The 5,000-nt window shown below is 53.3% G+C and overlaps 1 pseudogene; it reads right to left on the bottom strand.

The window, feature by feature from the left end:
* LOC126989083 (thyroid peroxidase-like) overlaps window positions 1-5,000 on the bottom strand; it is a 22,083-nt pseudogene that overhangs the window by 5,276 nt on the left and 11,807 nt on the right.

Below are 5,000 nucleotides of genomic sequence, written 5' to 3'. Positions count from 1 at the left end.
TCATGTATTTGAGGTGTATTTTACGTCATAAGGAGGTCAGAGTTTTATTTCAAAGAGCGCAAGTCACCCTCAAGCTTTACGTAGCACTAGTTAGCCATCAAGCCCAGTGCCTCTTAAGCTTAGTGCCCCTTGAACATAGTGCCCTACAACCCTTAGTGGCACCCTAGAGGCTCTCACCTTCACAGTATTCCTCTGGCAGCAGGTTAAGGCCATACAGGTTGACTGCGTTCCATCCCAGGACTCTCGGCAGCCACTCATTGTACGTCACATGTTGGTTGATGGCCGTCACGATCCGCCGAGCGTTCTGGAAGAGCTGCTCGTCGCTCCAGTGCTTGTTGAGGCGCTTGAGCTCCCCAGCGACGCAGTTGTGCTCACGCATCATGAGGGTGTGAAGCGCGGTGAGACCTGGCTGCTCAGAGGCCGAGTGTCACCTGGGAGAAAAAGTACAACAAGAAAAATAAAGATTGGATTAAAAAGAAGAAGATGAAGAATTAGAGGAAAAAAAGGAAGAAGAATTAGAGGAAGAAAAGGAAGAAAAAGAAGAATTAGGGAAAGAAAAAGAAGAAGAAAAAGAATAAGAGGAAGAAAAAGAAGAAGAAAAGAATTAAAGGAAGAAAAAGAAGAAAAATAATTAGAGGAAGAAAGAAAAAAAATAATTAGAAGAAGAAAAAGAAAGAAGAAAAAGAATTAGAGGAAGAAAAGGAAGAAGAAATAATTAGAGGAAGAAAAAGAAGAAAAAGAATTAGAAGAAGAAAAGGACAAGAAAAAGAAGAATTAGAGGAAGAAAAGAAGAAAAAGAAGAAGAAAAAGAATTAAGAGGAAGAAAAGTGTGTTCTGTGTATAGTGCCAAGGGTCGTGTGTAGTGCCAAGGGTGTTCTGTATAGTGCCAAGGGTGTTCTATATAGTGCCAGGCTGTTCTATAGTGCCAAGGGTGTTCTGTATAGTGCCAGGCTGTTCTATAGTGCCAAGGGTGTTCTGTATAGTGCCAGGCTGTTCTATAGTGCCAAGGGTGTTCTGGATATAGTACCAAGCTGTTGTATATAGTGCCAAGATGCAGTGTGTAGTATCAGAGTGTTCTATAGTGCCAATGGTGTTGTGTATTGCCAGGGTGTGTATGGCACTCTCTGGGGACCTACCTCCTATGAAACACCTTCCTGATGGCGCCTGGCACTCATGATTCTCCTGCTCAGTGGGCAGCAGCAGCTTGCCTCTCAAGGGGTTAGGAGTGCCACGCAGCTTGCCATCCTGTTGAGTGACAATGGTGATATTAGTATCTCTCTCTCTCTCTCTCTCTCTCTCTCTCTCTCTCTCTCTCTCTCATTACCCTCCATCTCTCTCTCCTTTCCTTCCCTTCCATAATAACAACAACAATACTAATACTACTAATACTACTACTAATAATAATAATAACAATAACAATAACAATAACAATAACAAACCCTCACCGTTAGCATTCTCAGCTGTCTCTGTTCACACTTGTCTGAGCCATGGGTGTGTGAGGCATCCACAAATGCAGTGACCTGGTTCATCTGCTCTCGGTAACCTGGGTCAAGAAAGGTCGAGAGAGAGAGAGAGAGAGAGAGAGAGAGAGAGAGAGAGAGAGAGAGAGAGAGAGAGAGAGAGAGAGAGAGAGAGAGAGAGAGAGAGAGAGAGAGAGAGAGAGAAAGATAAGTATAAAAAGAAAACAATGTAAACACACACACACACACACATACACACACACAGACACACACACACATACACATACGATTTATGATTTCAAGACCAACTTAGATAATGGTTAAGTTAAGTTAGGGTAAGTTAGGTACACACACACACACACACACACACACACACACACACACACACACACATACCTAGAGTCAGCTGTCCCGGCATGGAGCGCGTCAGAGGGATGCAGAAAGGCTGCCCAGAGGAGATATTGACTGGTGGAAAGAACGGGTCATTGGAGGGAATGCCGATAGGGAAGCACTCGGGGTAAACCGTCTGGGGTGAGTCACAGCACCGGCAGTCAAGAATGGAGTCCTGGAACCCTGCAGAGAGAGAGAGAGAGAGAGAGAGAGAGAGAGAGAGAGAGAGAGAGAGAGAGAGAGAGAGAGAGAGAGAGAGAGAGAGATCTGTGAAACATTCTTTCTATCAAAGTGTTCAAGCGTGTGTGGAAAAAACTACAAAATAGTGAACAGTGAGAGGCAACTCCACGAAACACGCTGACCTCACCTCGCCCAGAGCTGTAAATCCCCTGGGACAGGGCCCCTCGGAAACAGGCCGCGCCCGCCCCTCGCATTCCAAGGCGAGATTAGAGACACCCCCATCCCACCCTGACCTGACCTCTCGTGCGCATCGACCCACACCACCATCATGGCCTCCCTCACTCTCACTGAGGCCCCCCACCAGCAACAGCAAATTGCCTGGGCAGGACAGTCAGGCTATCCTGGGGCAAAATATTGCTGTGTGTGCAGCTACTCTGTCCGTGTGAAGCCCTCCACGGCCTGCAGCCAGCCAGACTGTCCAAACCTGGCCTGCGCAGACTGCTTCAATGATGGCCCTTTCTGCTGCTCCACGACTGAGGGACTGAGGCGAGCAGCCGGCATTCCTCACCCCGTCACCTACGCGGCCGCTGAAGATACACCGCCCAGCACGCCAGCAGCCCCCCAGCCCGACCCGCTCGCCCCACAACCACCAATTGAAACGGAGGACAGCGCCGTCAGGGAGGATCCTCTCCAACCCGCCTGAAGGCCTTGTTGACATCATTCTCCGACTAAGGAATGAGGTACACGGCCTTAAGTGCATTGTGGAGACATATCGGGCGCGGAGTGAAAGAACGAGGAAACAAAGAGAAGCCTTGGTTGAAACCGTCAGCTCCATGGACTCCCTGGCACAAGTTGAACAGGAAACCCCCATCCCTCCCCCCACCACACAAGCCACAAGTGCCCTGCCAAGTAAAATTGACCAGGACTGGCAGGAGGTGTGCTCCTCCCACCCCAGGTGGCGCGGCTGGTGGGAATCAGGGAAGCCTAGAGCACTGAGGAAGGTGACTCAAGACCCCCCAGAAGACGCCGAGACAGCCCCACCCCCTCGCCGCCGGCCGGGCCAACCCACCCAGGCCACACAGACCCCCCCGCCCTCTGTCAGAAACATAAACCCCCCTCCCCGCCGATCCACTCCTCCTACCCTCCCGTCATCCCCGCCACCATCCCCACTACAACCGATGACCCGGATACACACCACGGCACACACCATCGCCCCAACCCCTCTGGACTCAGGCCTCACCATCCTTCTGTGGCAGGTGCCGTCAGCGCGGCCACACAGTTAATCACTGCTCTGAGACCATCTGCGACTTCTGTGGCCGACGTGGGCACCTCGCTGACCAGTGTCGCAAGAGGCAGGCAGAGGCAAAGTGAAGTCTAGAGTGTGCGTATTGCCAGCGGCGAGGACACACCGATGATGAGTGTTACGCTCGAGCCGCCGACATCAGACAGGAACGACTGCTTCGAGCAATCCTGTCTGAACACCAGCCACCCATCACCCAGCCTGCTCCCTACCAGCAAGCGGTGCACGCCCCGCCCTACCCATCCTGGCCTCATCCCCCGCACACTCCCCTTCCACTGATCCGATAAGGCGATACGGACACCAGCGGCCTCAAGATTCTGTCCGCCAACGTACGAGGCTTTAGGACCAACATCGGGGAGTTGACACACGCCTTCGTCCTCAGGCACCACATCGACATAGTGGTGACAGTGGAGACCTTCCTGGACGACACATGTGCCACCACCTGTGATAAGATCCCCGGGTACTCGCACTGGGCCAGACGAGACCGCCACACAGGACAGGGGGGAGGCATTGCTGTTTGCCACCGAAACGGCCTGCAGATGGACGCCCTCACCACAGACACTCCCCTGGAAATGGAGATGATGTTCCTCCGCATCATTCTCGAGGACAGGAGCGCTCTGCTACTCTGTGCCATGTACCGGCCACAGTGGCAAGGCAGCGCCCCCCTCACCTACCTCACAGAGCACCTGGACGACCTTATGGCTGCCCACAGCTGTCAGTACGCGATGGTTGTGGGCGACCTAAATCAACACCTGGTGGCGAGGGCCTTCACCGAGCTCACAGCGGTGCATGGATTGCACAACCATGTTGAGTTCCCGACACATCAGCGAGGAGGCTCCTGGACCCTGTGCTCACAGCCCGGCCGTGTGACTGCGTGCTGTGCTGCCCACTAGACCGTGTGGGCAGTTCCGACCACAATGCCATATTCACCACCATCAGCCTGGCCCCAGCGCGTGAAGAGGAACACCAGCGAGTCATCTGGCTGTGGGACCGCGCGGACTGGACGGCTGCAAGGCAGGCCCTGGCAGCGACTGCTTGGGGCACAGTCCTTAACGGTGACCCACAACATGACGTCTCCGCCCTCACCACTGTCCTCAATACCGTCCAGCAGCAACACGTCCCCCACCGCACCTACTCATCCAGCCCAAAAGACCAGCCTTGGTTCGGGTACAGGTGCCGTATTGCAGCCGAAAGGAAACACAAGGCTTGGACAAGATATAAAAAACACCCCACGCAGGAAAATAAGGCCCAACACAGACGAGCCTGCAAAAATATGACGAGGACAGCAAAGTGGGCAAAAGAAAGGTGGGACGCCGACAGGAGGAGAAAGCTGTCCTCTAACCAAACCGACCCGAAACAGTGGTGGGGGCTGGTGAAGGAACAGCAAGGCCATACCCCCCAGGAACGTATCCCACCCCTGAGGAAACCTGACGGAGACCTGGCCATCACCAGCCGGGAAAAGGCTGACCTGCTGGCCTGTCACTTCAGTCAAAAGATGACAACCCAGGAGCCAGACAGGCAGCCGCCCACCCTCCCCAACTCATCGCCTCAAGACTAGAGAATGTGCTAATCTCTGAGGACGCTGTCAGGAGACATCTGAGGGCGTCAACACCAGGAAGGCGCCAGGCCCTGACAGCGTGAGTCCATACTACTGCGGCGATGCTCCGATG

This window comes from Eriocheir sinensis, unplaced genomic scaffold, assembly GCF_024679095.1.
Source record: "Eriocheir sinensis breed Jianghai 21 unplaced genomic scaffold, ASM2467909v1 Scaffold1046, whole genome shotgun sequence".
NCBI classification, from domain to species: domain Eukaryota; kingdom Metazoa; phylum Arthropoda; class Malacostraca; order Decapoda; family Varunidae; genus Eriocheir; species Eriocheir sinensis.
This window is presented reverse-complemented; position numbering and strand designations above follow the sequence as displayed.